Raw genomic sequence first — 19,129 nt, 5'->3', positions numbered from 1 at the left:
CATTGCCAATTGAACATGTAGCTCGACTTGAATGGCCTTCTTTTGACTGAAAGTACTGCCAAACAACAGTACATTGAACGGTCCACCTACGTAAACACCTTCTCGTAATCAATGGCGGCGTCATTACGTCGACCAGCGTTGCACGCGTAGTGCAAGCGTAGGGTTCGGTGGAAAAAATTCTAAGGTTCGGCAGAAACTGAACCCCGTCAAAAAGCCCAATATTCGGCCGAATCTGAAGCCGAATCCTGGATTCAGTGCATCCCTATAGTCCACATAGCATTCCAGGATGGGAGAAAAACGTGCTCTGGTTTATTGGCATTTCTTTAAACCAATCACAATCGTCTTGAGCAACGGTACTTCTGCAAAATAGCCTCGGGAAGGAACTTTTTTTTCGTTAAATAATTGTTTTAGTCGTGCAACAGAAAACTCAGATTGAACAGATAGTCTAGCTAGCTGTCTGGATTTACCCTGCAGAGATCTGGGGAGCAGTTAACCATAGTCCTCATAAATCCACCGGACAGCGGGATTTCCGTCATCACCTGAACAATCCCAGAAGTGGAACGTCATGGATATAGACTAAGATAGTAATAATGTAAAAAACAGCTTTGTATTGTAAAGAAATCAGCCATTCATGGAAACTATACCTACCAAACCTGGATTTACTCATCCATCAAAAATAAACACCTCACTCAACCTACCATGCGTCAAATCTTCTAGTGAATTGAGGATGTGTGTTTAATTGCTTATGAATTTTATGAATTGAAAAATGTGATATTTCTCATTTTTTAAAGCTGTTTCTTAGCCTAACTTTAAAAGAAAGGGTAGTAGGGTGAGGGAAACTATGCATTTGCCACGCTAGTAAGTGCCATCCCACATGTTTATTTTTAATTTAAATTAAAAAAAACGAAATCCTTTTTTTTTTGTAAAACCACATTTTCCACTAAATACAGTCAGAGCCCAGAAGCTCGTCATCACTCTGCTGAGACTGCACCTACACTTACAGTAGGCCGACTCCCACCTTTTTCCACCCTTACCATCACTCTTTAAACATTTGGGCCATGGGAACATTTGACCCTGTTGGCTTGACATTTTTTTCATTTAAAAATCTAACTGCATTATGTATGCACTTTTGAAAAGATCATCACACTCATGAAATAATGGCAAGGTACAAGAAGTTCAAAGACGATTGAAAAACACTGAGAATGGAAGGCTCTGCGCATGCACTTCCAATGCTAGTATTTTATAATAAAGTCAAACTTTCAGTCATTAGACCTTCATCAGGGCCAATATTTATGTTATTAAAAATAGTCAACTTGCTGCTTTGATATATCCGTTCTGCTCCTGTTGCCATGCCATTATTTGTTGCCACTTCCTAAGTTCTAAACATTTCTTAAACATTTATTTATAAAGGACAACACACATTAAAGGGTAACTACCGTTTTTTTCAACCTGGACCCTATTTTTCTATGTTTTTGTGTCTAAGTGACTGATGGGATCAACAATCTTTGATGTTGCTCCAGTATTAAGCGAGATCGCTGCAGTCGGCAGCGGTGAAACAAGCTACAATTTAAGTTAATAGGGCAATTGTCCAGCTTGTACCTTCAAAAAAGTGCTCGTTTTGCAGCTGACAGGCTCAGATTAATATTAAGTGTAAGGATTTAATTTTAAAGTGTCTGACAACATTATGGAAAGGATCCCTTCAGAGATAGACCTTTAAAACCTCTTTGAGACCTTCTGTTTAACCAGAAATAGCACAGAAGTCGCTAGTGCTAAACCCACCAGACTCCATTTAAAAAAGCAATCCTTTTAGCGTTGATAGAGCCAACATATTTTCACATGTAAATCTGTAAACTATGTGTTTATTTCAACCAAAACTAGAGTTGTGATGATTGAAAAAGTGGAAAGACAAACCAAGACGGCTTTTCATAGTTTTATTTTGTTTCTGTCGAATTTTAATGAAGTGTATTTTACGATGCTAAAATGACAAAATGCAATTTCACGGACGTTTTTATGTTTAAAAAAGGATCTTACTCTTCAACAGAAATGTCAACCTCCTTAGAAATCCTTTCCATAACGTTGTCAGACACTTAGAATATTAATCTGAGCCAGTTGGTGGCAAAAACGAGCACTTTTGTAAAGGTAAATACAAGCTGCACAATTGCAAACTTACATTGTAGCTTATTTCACCGCTGCCGACTGCAGCGATCTTGCTTAATACTGGACCAATGTCAAAGATGGTTGTTCCCATCATTCACTTAACACATAAACATAGGAAAATAGGTTGAAAAAATAAAAAATAAATGTGTCAGCTTTAGCCAGCTGGCTAATTTTCAACTGTAGTCCAATTGGCCAGATGTTTTGAGACCAGATCAGAGGGACTGTACAGACATTATTGGGGGGGTTGGGCAGAGCGGGTTCAAAAAAGTAGGAGGATTGTGTATTAAGTCTGAATGGAGGATAGTTGGATTTCTGAGGGTGAGCAGGGGAAGGTCTTTTATTATTATTTATTTAATTTGTCTCTTGCTAAATTTGTTGCAAAAGAGATCCAAAATAATATTCAAAAAATAGATCTATAATCAATATATATCAACATCGACACGATAAGTGTCTGTGCCCGCGGCTCATTCATTCTGTGACAGTATGAATAACCTTTCATTTACTAGTTAAAAAATAGAGAGTGGCAGCAATAAACAGGACATGCTGTTTTCTCTCATATGTTATGTTTGCCATACATTTAAATCAAAATAATACATTTGGCAATTTCACGTCCTCTTATTGACCCATTGGGCCTATCATTTCATTAAGCAGACAATGCTTAAGTTGCTTTCTTAGATTCCTTATGCTTTGCTTCTTTCTCCCATTTGTCTGTCCCCCACCCCAATAATTTGCCTACAGTCCCTAACCCATTAGTTAATTTTTTTTCATGTGAATAATAAACCACCATGCTACATATACTACAATATTATTAATTTGAAAATATTTGATTGAGCTTTTTACCTCAGACAAATCATACAAATTGACTTGTCACTGTTTAAATATTTATAAAACCCACAGACAGACGTAAAGTTAGACCAAGAGCATTTATGAAAAAGAATTGAATTGAAGAAATATGGAGATACAATGTTTTTGCCCGACAGTGACGATATACTGCTGATGTTTCCGGTTATCTGATGACAGAGTGTAATTACTGTCAGTGATATTCAGAACTGGTATATTACAGCCTATTATTTAGCTGACATATTGAAGAACATTTTCCATCTGTGTGTAACAATTTCTACAGGAAGCTGTGACATGCATAACTGCTGCTCAGGGCCTGGAGGCAACAGCAGCAACGTGACAGTAAATTGTGGCTAAAGCTTGTAATCTTGTGGTTAGTTGAATATATCCTTAAACAATTTCTTAACAAACATGTCCCAATAGATAAAGATCAATGGCTTCCTTTTTAAGGTCAAACACATGATGCATCGTGAATCAGTTAAAAATCGAGATAAGACACGTATTGCAATGCAAATTTAAAGCGTAATCTACTTTTGATTTCACTTGTTTGACTTCAGACGGCACCACGTGTTCTTAGTTGATTTGAAGATATTTTTTCTACAAAGTATTTATTTAGTTTTTTGATGGGGGGATATGTTTCAACAATCTAACAATTTTTTTCTCCATTTCTGTTATTTAAGATAAAATACAATTTGAGTTGCACTTTTGATAAGAGGGACACATATGTTGTTTTGCACAGTTTATAAAAAAAATGAAAGGAATGTTTTTCAGTCATTTGTCTGCGGCTCACTCTGTTAAATAAAATGAGAAAATCAATCGTGAATTGTGGCCAATTGTGAGTTGAGTGTATCGTTACATCCCTACTGTACAGGGGCACCACAAGGCTGGGTGAGCTCCCCCATCCTCTTCACACTGTACACATATTATTGCAGAAGCAGGCCGCCAAATAATTACATCATCAAAATTTCAGAAGATACAGGACCTTTATATTGGGCCTGCTGCACGGTGACAACTGCTCCTTAATGTGTCACAAGGAGATTGCCACCTTTAAGGTCTGGTGTGACAACCAACATGTCATTTCTAATGTTAAAGGACAATTCCGGCACAAAATGAACCTGGGGGTTAATAACACATGTGTACCGAGTTTGACCGTTCTCTGTGATTTGTTATCATGCTAATCGAATGTGACCAGTTTTATCGCAAAGCGCTAATTAGCTTATAACGCTAGTCGTCAGGGCACGGGTAAAGTAAAAAGAAATTCCTATACCACTAACAAGGCTCAAAATAGCACCACACTTCCACAGTAGCATAATGGCGGGCGCCATCTTGGAACAGTCACGACCAGCCGAACGACGAACGGTACTGTCGTTATAAACTATCTCTAATAAACTGTCTGTACACTTACAAAGTTCTCAATGCTTCGGTTTACATGTAGGGACCCTCATTATGCTACCGTGGAACTGGGGTGCTATTTTGAGCCTTGTTAGTGGTATAGAAATAGCGATTTCTTTTCACTTTACCAGTGCCCTGACGACTAGCGTTCTTTAATTAGCGGTTTCTATGCTAACTTAGTCCGTCGTCGCGATGAAAACAAATCCCAGAAACACGTCGGTTAACATATGTGTTAATAACCACCTTCATTTTGCGCCTGATTTGTCCTTTAATAAAACCAAAGAAATTATATTTTTACCCCAGGGAGGTGGGAGTCCATGGCCCTGTATTCATTGGTGACAGTAAAAAGGACCAGTGTGCTTCTATAAGTATTTATAGTACAGTGCAGTAGTTGAATGAAACTACATCGTACTGTGTGGATGTGCTGAATAGAATAGAATAGAGTTTTTCTTGAGTATTTGTGTGCAAGGCTGGCTCAGAGACTTCACTTTTCTCTGCAGAATCTACAATGCCATGCTGGAAAGCATCATTAGATAAGGTATGGCATCATGGTATGGCACTCTTGCAGTCCAGTTAAAAATTGAGAATTGACAACATTGTGGAAACAGCAATCAAAGTGATAAAAAAACAGAAACACACCCGTCCCTTCACGCTATCGATGAGAGAACGTGTCGTCAGACATGCCCACAGATTTCTGAAAAAGACCCCTCACACCTTTTGTATTACAAATAGGAACTATTACTTTTAGGTAGATGTTACACGGCCAGAAAATATGAAAAAACAACAACCACTTTAAGCTTTCCTATCTCCCAACATCTATAACACTAATCAACATGAGAAAAAGTTTTGTAGTTCATAAGCAAGGAGACAGTTACATTTAGTGTTATGCATTATGGTTTTAATCATTTCTTTCCTCATTTTTGTAATGCTTATGTATTCATATCTTTTATCTCACAAGGCATCTTTGTTGTATGTCATTTATTACTGTGTATTCTTGTACTACTATACTGTCTTGTTGGCTATATATTGTTGTCAGTGCATTGCAGCTGTGTGTAGCATTATTGCCCCAGCCAAAATTCCACTATACAGTAAAACAATAAATTATAGCTCATATCTTATCTATTTTTTTTTTTACTTTAGCTCCTATAACATCCAATGGACAGAGTCATTCCTTCACAGAAAAATAAGGTTTAAAACTTTTTCAACTCATTACTTAAAAAAAAAGTCTCTTCATGGGAATCAGGCCAATAAAAAAGAAATGGCCTTTGAATAAATAAAAGATACATTTAGATGAAGAACCATATCAAATTCATGTTTTTCACATGAGTGATGCTTTTAGATCTCACGATACCAAGAATGCCAGAAGAAATCTGGGTACATTTAAAGTAGAGAGCAGCTGACAGCCTCACAATGAATAATGTGTGATTAATGCAGAAATACTAACACATTAGACGTTAAAAGGATCTAAATATAATGACATTTTCAACACATACTTCCTCATACATACATAGTATTCTAGTTTGAAATACACAGGCCAATGGCCCATTGTTGCTACAATCCCTACTTTCCAACCTTTCATCATCATCAGCCACTAGATGGTACTGTAAGCTTCAGAATGGTATACTTAGCTCTCTTCAGTCCGTGCTCCCTGATGACAGAGAGTAATATCGACTTAAAGATGTTTCAAATCAATATTTTTCATTATTTGAGGTCCAGACCCACACAGCAAAGGCATATTGTCTTTATTAAAGTTCAATGTGCTGTATTATGTGAAGAGAGAGAGAGAAAGAAGGAGACAGAGGTGACAGCAATATTCACTGTTCACTGTAGCGTACTGCTTAGTTTTACTGTCACTTTAGCAGTGTTGATGTGTTGTGTTGTGCTGTCAGTCTACAGAGCTTTTTTGCAGGCTTTCTGCCAGTGGATTTGTGTAGAATACATTATACTTATCAGCCACTTTTTCTGAACAGGTAGACAAAAGAATGGCAGGAAAGTCGGTGTATTAACTCATCATTTAAAATTCAAGCCTATTGGAAAACACATCAAACATTTGACAACTAAATAAATGTCAAATGTAGGTTAAGTTGTTGTCAGTGCAAATATTAAAAGTCTAAATATAGAAAAAGGACTGCCAGTGAAAAATCACCCATTCCCTCCCTATTTCACCAGGGGGCTCCATACTGCAGTTACAGATGTACAGTATGTTTGTGTGCTTGTGTGTGTGTGTGTGTGTGTGTGTGTGTGTGTGTGTGTGAACAGCTGTGACTGCCACCTGTGAGGTGAAAGAGAGGCTGACCTGCGACACATGCTCCTCTTTGGTTCCACTTGACTGTGTGTGTGTGTGTGTGTGTGTGTGTGTGTGTGTGTGTGTGATAGATGTGGAGAGTGAGAGAGAGAGAGAGTCGGGGACAGACAGGCTACAGTATATTGGGGATCACTTAGTTAAATTGGCCTCACTACACGAAATGAAAACCCAGCAGAATCGACGCCAGTTGAATTTTGCAGCGATAGTTTGAACATTCAAAGGAAGATTCAAGCGAACGCCTGTAAGGCAAAAGTAAGTCTTAGATCTTTATTAATAATTACTTAAATTCTGGCTGCACTTGAAAATGAATCAAAAAGCAAATAAAACCTAATAGTAGAACATTAAAGAGAGCCCAGAGGAAGCTGACATTATTCATTTGTATATGAATCAACCTGTAAGCAAAACACTTAGCCCCTCGCGTCTTCCAGCCGTTTGTTTTTCAGCAGCCACTTTCCCAGTATTCTTTTGCTGATATTTTATGAGTTTTACAGGCATATTAAATAGATCATTTATGATCAATGCGGTAACACATATCTTCTGGCTGTACTTGTTTTAAGTTTTGTACGCAGCATGCTTTCTTCCTTGTCCTTGTTGCTGCTCAGATTATGTGAGAGCTCCCTCAAAGAGCAGAGGATTTCCTTCCAAAAACTATGTAGCCACAAAGTCAGTAACACATTAAATGCATAATTGAATATCAATTTCATGCCAAGAAATATAGTAATTATCAAGCATTCGCAATTTCACTCTTCCGAGATGCAAACTGGTCTGGCGAATATAGGCTTGGTGCATAAAGATACAATAAAAGAGCTGCGAGTGAAACACGTTGGCAAAGAAGCGCATTAGATCCTGCAGTGGAATGCGATTCAGGAACTGGTGTGTCTAAAATTTAGAAAAATGTGATGAGTGTGGAGGTTGGGGTGTTCAATCAATCAATCAATCAATCAATCAATCAACCCCCCCCCCCCACACAAACACACACACAAATACACACACATTATGATATGCCCCTCCCCTAAATGCAGATTCTAATATACAGAACAGTATACCCACTACAATACATTAGACTACAACACTGCGCGGGTCCCAACACGAATGTCGCGAAGAGCGGGCAGTTTTGACTTGACAGTTTTGGGAGCAGGCAGTCCAAAAATAGACAGATCAACATTACTATTTTATAAAAGGATTATGACGGAATGATTATACAGTGGCCCTTCACTTACGACATGTGGAATACACATGCACTCTTAATTGATTCTTCCAAACGCCTACCTTTTACAATGATAGTTAAGGACAGGGAGAATCAGAAATGTCACAAGAAAGAAAAAAAGAGAAACAGAGACAGGGAGACAGAGGGACAGAATGGAACAAGCAGAAGATTCACATGTGAAGAGAAAGAAAAGGGAAAGAGAGGGAAAAGCTAAATGTGTTATGCAGGACTGCTGCCTGTGGTGTCTGGGCCTCATGGTGGGAGAATCGAAGGTAACACTAACAAAAAGAAAACACCACACATGCTCGCACACAAATACTCAACCGCACCCGCTCACTTAACAAATTTATTTATGTACAGCTCAGCTACAGCCTCCCACCCCCTCCAAACACACATGAACACACTGACTTATTCCTTCTCCCTCTTTCTCTTGCAGGTCATGGGAGATCGCAAAGAGATAAATATTGCTGGCAATAAAAGGCCTGCATCATGAATAATAAAACAGCCGTAATCTGGCCCAAAGATTTATACATCTACAGGCTCTGATGGCGGCACACACACACACACACACACACACACACACACACACACACACACACACACACACACGGACACACAGACACACGGACACACACACACAAACACATGCACACACGGACACAAAGCAACGTGTGCACACTGTTAAATTGAGATGAATGGTGATGCAGAATGTGGGACTGGTGTTGAACACACACCCAAACAGTCACTTACCCATTTACACACACACACACACACACACACACACACACACACACACACACACACACACACACACACACACACACACACACACACACACACACACACACACACACACACACACACACACACACACACATACACACACACACACACATACACATCCTATAAAAGAAAACAAGAAAGAAGAAAGAAAGAAAATATGGACAAATGGAAAAACACACACTCACACTGGTTTATACGGTGGCCGGGAAGTGCAATGCAACATTACAAAGAATGAAACACTTTTACAAAGCTCAAGACAAATTTACATTTTGGAAAACAAATTTACATTTTAGAAAACAAATTAACATTTTGGAAAACAAAATAACATTTTAGAAAACAAATTAACATTTTGGAAAACAAAATAACATTTTAGAAAACAAATTTACATTTTAGAAAACAAATTTACATTTTAGAAAACAAATTTACATTTCGGAAAACAAAATTACATTTTAGAAAACAAATTTACATTTTAGAAAACAAATTTACATTTTAGAAAACAAATTTACATTTTGGAAAACAAAATAACATTTTGGAAAACAAAATAACATTTTAGAAAACAAATTTACATTTTAGAAAACAAATTAACAAGATGCAAAACACTTTTACAAGTCCCGAAACAAATTTACAAATGACAGATTCTTCACGGAAGGGAATGTACCACATACCGGGAGTGATGAGGTGTTGCGGGTGTTGCTGGTGAGCGCAATCAATTTGTGTTGTTGAGTACATAGGCGTGAATGAAGTTTATGGTGACTTTGCGTGTGGTCGGTGTTTGGAGTTTTTATATGACGCGGACCGACAGAAACATTGGAAAAACGGGAGACGTATAGACCGCGCGGCCGGATCGAAGCTACAGCGGGGGCAGCTGAGTCCGTCTGCAGCTGCAGGACCTGGAGCTCACTGCCCATTCCTGGGGCCAAAACGACACCACGCAGCTGGAGACCGGAGGCCGTAGTGCTGGGGGCCGGCGAGGCGGAAGGGGCGGCGGGAGAATAAGATCCAGGACTGAAGCGGGGCGGACTGTCACAGCCTGCTGAAGTTTAAATCACAGGTTTCCTAAAGGGAGTCTGGCGGGACTCGGACTGTGGATGACGAAACATGACTTTAAGTCTCGTTAAATGAATAACTACATGCAGAAATAAATGAATCATTAGTGGGGGAGTGAGCCTGGACATTTCAGTCTGTTTAAACTTCACTTTGAAGCAGAACCTCTTAGTTCAGAAGGGTGAAGTTTCCGTTTGTACTCATATCTGTGAACTGATTATAATAAATATTCTTTGTATTAACACCTTAATTAGTCTTTTTGTCTTTTTGTTTAAAAAAACTACAACATCGCATGAGATTTTGACGATTTATAGTGATTTTATTTCCGTTAGACCTTTGCCTACATTGACGCTGATGCATTAAAGACGGCCCATAGACAGTATATAAGGGAGTGCCTCCCCTGTTCCAAGATGGCGGCTCTATTGACGCATTCGATCCATAACTGCCGTAGTCAAGGCGCCATGTATACAACACCTCATCACTTCCGGTATGTGGTACATTCCCTTTCCGTGAAGAATCTGTCATTTGTAAATTTGTTTCAGGACTGGTAAAAGTGTTTTGCATCTTGTTAATTTGTTTTCTAAAATGTAAATTTGTTTTCTAAAATGTAAATTTGTTTTCCAAAATGTTATTTTGTTTTCCAAAATGTAAATTTGTTTTCTAAAATGTAAATTTGTTTTCCAAAATGTAAATTTGTTTTCCAAAATGTAAATTTGTTTTCTAAAATGTAAATTTGTTTTCCAAAATGTTAATTTGTTTTCTAAAATGTAAATTTGTTTTCCAAAATGTAAATTTGTCTCAAGCTTTGTAAAAGTGTTTCATTCTTTGTAATGTTGCATTGCACTTCCCGGCCACCGTAGGTTTAGCAGTGAGTGAGAAGACAGAAAGAAGACAGAGGAACATTTACAGACCTTTGTTTGAGTCAGAAACAGTATGCTGCTATTATGGAGACCAAAGAAAGAATAAATTATGCCTACCAGTGCAAATTTTCTCCCGCAGGTCTGTATAACCGCTGATGAGGCAGGATGAGGGGTCACCAAAGCTGTCCAAGGAATGAGTTACCTGTCACATGCAGGATGCATGGACTGTAAACTGACGTGAAGTGCAACAACGGATCTTTTTTTCTGGAATGATTGAGAAAAGCTTACTTTCGATGGAAGCTACAATCACTCGCTGAATTTCTGGACTAATTCCAAACAGGAAGACGCACTGTAATTAGAGAGGCACACTGAGTTACACTAGGACTTTGGTAAAACTGAGTTGTGGATTGATGCAAAAGGATCTACAGCTCAATATCAGGAAGATGTCTCTAATATGTTGTCCATTCAGTAAGGTGTTGCTACTGTATCTGAATTATAGTCAACATTTTGTCTAGCACTAAAATTTAAGTGAAATGTAATGTGAGCTATTAGCACAGATTAGCCACCTTTTATAGTTTTTTTTCCAATTGCTAAAACACAATTTTGCAAACTAGGCTGGCTTTATCAAAATACTTAATACAATTCACAAAACCACACACCCAAACTGCAAAATATCTCATATATCCTGCACAATGAAGCACTGCAACCAAAACTACATATAGCATTATCAAAATCAAACTTTTGCACCAAATGGCACACACTTCATTCATTTTACCAGATTTTTGTCTAACCAACTACACACTGTTGGGCATAATGAAAAGCACTCTCATCTTTAGTATGCTTTGCCATAATACTAAAAGAGTTCAAATTGTAGAAAATTCTTCAGATTGTTCACATGCACAGAAATATTTGCAGATACACACACATGCTGTTGAAACATTTTTATTTTTCACCAGACAAGTCAGTGCAACATATGCACAGCAGATATATTTAAATTGGACTGAACAGAAATATGCTCACAAAAAACAGTAAACTGAAAAAGAAAATTACAGAAAAAATGTGCAGAAAAAAATATATAGAAAAAAGAGGCATCATAGTGCTTACTTCCTGATTGAAGTGGTAACAATTAACCATTGAGGTGTTTGGCCAGGTGGCGCATATATTGGCCAATTAACTCATGTAGTGTCATTTTGAATGGCGGTGTTTTGAAATGGCAAACATGTGACTTTATGTCAGATTGTTGTGTCTTATGTAGAGAACCGTGTTCAGTGCATTTAAAAAGTGCAACTTTGAATTGCAAAATGTGTGTAAAGCAGAAAATGTGTTTAGACTTTTGGAGACTTGAGAAGAGGTTTTGCTCTTTGTGTGTCAGTTTAAATAATTTTAGTCATTTTAGTGTGTTAGCAATTGGAAAAAACTGTAACTACCGCGCCAAATGCGGTTGAGCTTGTGCGCGCAAAGGCCAGTTGCATATCCATTGTCACTTCGGTCTTTGATCACGCCTCGGGGGTCTATGTTGGGACCAGTTTTCATGTACTTATGCCCCACTGATTGGCCATGGGCCAAGCAGGGCTAACCATAATCTTGCATTGCGGGACCTATCTCCACAGCGCTGTGGAGCAAGGTCTGACTCCTCCACACATACATTCTGGGATAGGAGAAACAAACGCTCTGGGTTGTTTTGCATTTCTTTAAACCAATCACAATCGTCTTGGGCGGCGCTAAGCTCTGGACGCAGCGACGGTGGCTCTGCAAAATAGTCCCGGGAAGGAACTTGTTTTGGTGGAACATTTGTAGCCTGCAAAAAAATTTAAAATAAACGCCACATATAATCAGAGGTGGGTAGAGTAGCCAGAAATTGTACTCAAGTAAAAGTACTGTTACTTCAGAATAATATTACTCAAGTAAAAGTAAAAAGTAGTCATCCAAATAATTACTTGAGTAAGAGTAAAAAAGTACTTGGTGAAAAAACTACTCAAGTACTGAGTAACTGTTGAGTAATGTCTGGTTTATTTTTTTTTTTAACACAAACATTCAATCAGACAGACAAAAATACAAAATAATCATCTTTACGCAAATTATAGCCTAGTTCATCCAATCAATAAAATATATTTAAATTAATGAATTAATTAATTACAAAATAGCTTAAATTAAAATAATCCAGGTAAATTCAAATACTTAAAAAAAATCAATAAAATAATAATACATAAAAAATAAATAAGCACAAGTAACACAAATTTCCAAACCTTTATACTTTTTTTTACCAGGCTCTACATGCAGAACTAGAACTAATGGAGCTGCTGTTTGGCACTTTTACTAAAATAAACAAGCTTTCATTATGAGGCCAGAGGCCTGGACTACGAAGCAAGATTTGGTTTTCTGTATCACGAAGGTGGATCACTTGTTACCGGGTTCAATCGCCATGGTAACTCATGCTGGACGCCTAACCTGGTCGGGAGCAGGTTAAGTTGGAGATCAGAGATCAACCGGTGTAAAAGCACCGCCTACTGACCAATCAATACTCGATTGATAACGGCGATCACCGTTCTTAGAAGATCAGGCGGAGCTCGGTGAGAGAGAGAGAGAGAGAGAGAGAGAGAGAGAGAGAGAGAGAGAGGGGCGCTCATACAAAAAACATTTAGAGACCGACAACCCCGTTAACATTCCCTGATGGGTATATTTATGAACAGTGTTGGGAAGGATACTTTCAAAACGTATTTCGTTACAGAATACAGAATACATGCCCACAAATGTAATTTGTAACGTATTCCGTTACGTTGCTCAATCTGAGTAACGTATTCTGAATACTTGGATTACTTCAGGATTACTTCCACATTGAATTGCGTTTTATAAGTGTAGGAATGCAGCTATCACATCCAGCTTACTAAACAGGCCTATAATGGTGTGTTGTTTTTATTCCAACTAGCTGAATGTGTACCTGAACAAGCAGATAGATTATTGTATTGGTAGTCCCGAACTGCATACTACAAAAATCTAACCGCAGTCTTGCTACCACGAGCTAATTTTAGCTAACGTTAGCTAGCATGTCAAACGGGGCTAGTCAGTCTTTAAACGGCTCTGGAGCTAGTAAATCAGCACGTAGGAGAATGTAAAGTCGCACGTCAATGTTAAAATAGTAAGGTGACCAGTAAAACTACAGCAGACGACTACCCTTGGCTAATTAAAAAAATAGCTTACTTTAAGATGCTTCTTCAGGTTGGAGGTGGAGTAATTTGGACACTGAAAGGAGGTTGGTTGCTGGCAAGCAGAGGCTGCACTGCAGAGTTATATTTCATTCTCCCTGTTCGTTCTTTAATGTGAAATGCTGTTTGAATTTCCAAGATAGAAACTTATTCCTGTCCTGGCTCTGTCGTGCCGGTTCCGACTCCATTGTGACTGATCACGCAAATAGCTATTTTTTTCGATTTCATATCGGGGCTTCTGGAAAATGCATAGAGTTGCCTTAATTTAGTCAGAGTGAATAAACTCGTGAAACAGAGAAGTATCGTCATGTAATCCATTGATTTCAACAATGTAACTGTATTCTAAATACCAACGATTTAAATTGTAACTGTAACGGAATACAGTTACTCATAATTTGTATTCTGAATACGTAACGCCGTTACATGTATTCCGTTACTCCCCAACACTGTTTATGAAATATATAGATTTTAATGGGAGGGAATTACATATCGGCTATTTGTCATCTTCTTGAGCCGTATGTTGCCAATGCGCACAGCAGTTTGAATTATGTTTTTTATATTTTTTATTTGCTCTCATGAACGCTTCCATTGCCACTGAAATAATAGGCTAAAGCAACGGCAGTTTATGGAAAGCACAAGTGTAATTATGGTCAGATGTTGTGCCTGACTGATGGGGAAGTGATGATAAGCGTTGTGATGTAGGCTAGCCTACGCTTCTACAGCGTCGCCTATTTATTTATTTTTGCCAGCTGTCCTGTTTTAGGAAGCAGCGACTGTATTGCGTTTTGTCTGTAAAACCGTGTCTGTGTTCTTCATATTTATGTAGAATTATAGTTTGTTCTTCTTATGTAAAATATGTGGCTCTTTTATGTGAACACGCGCCGCTAGATTGTGAAACCCTGATGGTTGATTGAACTAGTTGTTAACCACCGTTATATATGTCAGTGGTCGTGACACAGCTTGCGGGGCCGCGGTTGTTAGGTAAGGTGAAGCCGGCTAACTGAAGAGAAATCCAGGACATGTTGATCTGGCCTGTGGGGTGTTCCTCCTCATTTGTGTCTGCATTGCCGATGGTTGATTCTGACATTGTCATTTCTATGACATTTCTGTAAAGCTAACCCGTACGGTCACGTGACGAGACTGCACAACTACGTTTGATTGGTGAAACAGCCACGTGGTAGAGCCTTTAGCGGAAGTCTCTCTCTCTCTGTCAAAATAAAACATTAAAATGAGGCAAACGCCGGGGGGATAAAAACAATGACGCGTAGAATACCAAAGAGGTAAAAAGAAAAGTAACGAGCTCGTTATAGCCTAATGTAGCGGGGTAAGAGTACAGTTTCTTCTTCACAAATCTACTCAAGTAAAAGTAAAAAGTATAGTGATTTAAAACTACTCCTGGAAGTATAATTTTTTCAAAAACTTACTCAAGTAAATGTAACGGAGTAAATGTAACTCGTTACTACCCACCTCTGCATATAATATTAATTGAAGTTAACTGTTCACACAACACACTGCATTGTTAAAGGAGAAATCCGGCACAAAATGAACCTAGGGGTTAATAACACATTTGTATCGAGTCAACCATTCTCTGGGATATGTTTTCATGCTAATCAAATGTGACCAGTTTTAGCGCAAACCACTAATTAGCTTATAAAGCTAGTTGTTGGGGCACTGGTAAAGTAAAAAGAAATAGCTATTTCTACACCACTAACAAGGCTCAAAATAGCACCACACTTCAACGGTAGCATAATGAGGGTCCCTAAAAATATATATACTGGAATTACCCAATACATGTATCCACCAATATAGAACTTAAACTACTCCTTGCTTTGTAAAACTGCAGGACCATAATACCACTTCAATGTGCTCGAAAGCCAGATTTACATCTTCCTGCATATGTGAATTTCTTTCACAGATTTGTGTAAAGAGATCAAAACTGCGTAATCTAATTATAATTCATTTTTGACGGGTGCAACAGCTATATTTTCTGTGCCTGTTCAATTTATATCTGATAATTCGAAGATTGATCTAATCAATAATAGCATTCCCAAAATATGTATACTATTACAAGTGACATTGAGCATAGTGAATACTTATAGTTTTGATACTTTAAGTATATTTTAAGAACGTTTTGCTGGTGTACTGTACTATTACTTAAGTGTTTTCTTTTTTAATGCTACATTGTGGTATTATTACTTTGACCTAATTCAATCATTTAAGTAAGCCTACATCCTCTACCACTAATACATAATGTAGTGTAATTCATGGAATCATAAGGAGGAAAATACACGTTTGCATAATCTAAATAGCATAGGGCTGTCGTAACTTGAATGATAGCTTTTTAGTTGATATGAAGCATCCATGTTTGTTAGATGTCAGACATTTAGCACCAATTCAGTGGAGCTTTCAGAGGCATAGGAAATCCCCCTAATCACCACTTGAATGTTGAGATTATTGTTATTTACAAGCATCTGTTATTGAGGTGTCTTCCGTATGACTGAAAGTAAGTAGAGGCCTGTTATGTTTTTGACACTTTTCACAGAGACTCAGGTGTTCCTGATTCCCCTCCACCATTAAGTAGATGTATGCTGTATAATCTATGTTGCATTATACTGCTTTATGTGTTTACTTGTACAGAGTGAAATCTATCACTGGATGCACCGCTCTGCCAGCACTCACCGCTGTGTAGTCTTACATCATCATAGATCTAATATTTCTCTCGCTATTGGTAGAGGTGGGGTGAAAAACACACACACACACACACACACACACACACACAAAATAAAACACAAGACAAATCACCACAACATTCAACAAGCCTCAGTTAATAAGACATGGCCGGTAGTAAAATGTAGATTGTCAGTGTTAAATACAAAGTACTCACAGGGACAATGGATGCTACATCAACTCATGTTTCAATTAGCAGTGAATAATGAGTTCCTGGATCTTTCAACCTCCTGTTGGTGAATACTAGAATCTTGATGATATCTTACACCGGTGGCCTGATTTGGATGGAATAATGAGCATTTAAATGTAGCCTCAATTGAAATGTAAAAGGATCTGTAATTAAAAATGAATGAAATTGTATTTTTGACATCATTTGTTTGTCATGTTACTCGCTGCAGACAAACGCAAAAAGGACAGGAGAGGTTTTGACATATGGCTGGTTCACATTTGTAATGTATTGTTCATTAATATAGCAATGGTTTATACCACACTGTATTGTAAATATAAGGAGATATAAGGATATATTTTTTTGGGGGGGAATAAAGCTTGTTTAATCAGGCATCTGTAACAGATAAATGACTGACAGTATAATAATCATATACAATATTTCTAATTTACACTGATAGGGAATATGAAGTATGGATTTATTTATTACATGTATATATATTATTTACATATATTCATGAATTATATTTAAATAGAAATAAATATTCATTTATGATTTATATTATTGATTTATAGATGCATTTGTTTTTCATTTTTCATGACAACTGAGCAAATTCCCTCTCATTTAAACTGAACTGAGCCTTGAAGCTCAGCATATCGTCTCATGTTTTGGACACATTAAAAAACAGTTTTAAACTGGCTCGTGAATAGTTCCATATGTCTATAAAGAGATAATAAATGGAACCTTACAAACTCTATAATTATGAGTGCAATCATGTTTCATCATATATAATTCATCATACAGTTATGTTATTCAGTGTTATTAATCATTCATTAATTGTTAATACATTAATAAACACTTTAAAAATATCTGTCAAGGATTTAGTGGATATCTAGCTGTGAGGATGCAGATTGCAACTAACAGTGTTGGGAAAGTTCACTTTCTACATGAACTAGTTCAAAGTTCAGTTCACAAATTTTAAAATGAACTAGTTTAGTTCATAGTTCATACTTCAAAATTTTAAACTACCTTCACAGTTCCAAAAATGAACTAGTTCATAGTTCTTTTTTTTCCATATGTTGCCGCGAGCTATTATATTTAAAAATTGTTGCCACAGCTCATATAGAACCACAGACATTAATTATTTTATCAGTTTTAACACTGAAACTATGCGTCAGATTTCATCTTCATATCCAATCGGTTCAATGTGCCGTTCACAGACACCAGAATGAACGGGTTCACAGTAACGTTCATCAGGCAGTAATACGGTATGTTCAGTTCACGTTCACCCAAACTATCGTTCAATGAAGGCGTTCAGGCACAACACTGGCAACTAACGGGATACCCCTCCCCTCAGCCCTCTCTTTGCCAGCGTGTTGTAGAAGCTACGGTGACCTTGAGTTAAAGTAAAAATGCAAAATGCCTCTAGAGTCAGTGTGTGGTTTGTCTGTTCTGGGCCACCGTAGAAACATTGATGTAACATGGCAGGCTTCGTGGAAGAGGAAACGCTCCCTATTGAGATATGATGGGGGCTCTTTTTAAGCTAACGATACACAAGTGTTAGTTTCAGGTGATTACACACTAATGAAAACATAATCATGCATACTATATTCCACATTTACCAATATATTCCCCTAAATCCTACACACTGCTCCTTTAAGTCTGTGTGTTATAAACCATTTATTAAGTGTTCAGCAGGAAACCGATGGAGTGCCTACTCCGGGTAGGGAATGAGTCCTTACCCCAAAGTAAAGGAGTTCAAGTACCTTGGGGTCTTGTTCGCGAGTGAGGGGACAATGGAGCGGGAGATTGGCCGGAGAATCAGCGCAGTGGGGGGGGGGGGCGGTATTACATTCACTTTATCGCACCATTGTGACGACAAGAGAGCTGAGCCAGAAGGCAAAGCTCTCGACGTACTGGTACATTTTCGTTCCTACCCTCACCTATGGTCATGAAGGCTGGGTCGTGACTGAAAGAACGAGATCCAGGCTACAAGCAGCCAAAATGGGTTTCCTCAGGAGGGTGGCTGGCGTCTCCCTTAGAGATAGGGTGAGGAGCTCAGTCATCTGTGAGGAGCTCAGAGTAGAGCCGCTGCTCCTTTGCGTCGAAAGGAGGTGGTTTGGGCATCTGGTAAGGATGCCCCCTAGGCCTTAGGCACCGATTTATGTTTTTCCTCCGTGGGTGCTCACGGGCTCACGGCCCTTTAAAAAAACAAAAGTAGTAAAAAAAAAAGTGCATTTCAGAACCTTAGGAAATGGACAGCGGCCGACACGAACACACACACACCTAACTCGATAATAAAGCCGTAAAGTAGGCTATCTTTCAACTCAGGACAGCGCCACCTCTCACAAATACAGATAGGATTGGAGATGAAAAGTTTAACTGACACGTAAGTGCAATGATTGGTGGATAGGATATGGAGCAGGGGACTGACAGCGATAACCA

This window comes from Perca fluviatilis, chromosome 8, assembly GCF_010015445.1.
Source record: "Perca fluviatilis chromosome 8, GENO_Pfluv_1.0, whole genome shotgun sequence".
Taxonomy (NCBI): domain Eukaryota; kingdom Metazoa; phylum Chordata; class Actinopteri; order Perciformes; family Percidae; genus Perca; species Perca fluviatilis.
Note: the sequence above shows the minus strand (reverse complement) of the source record.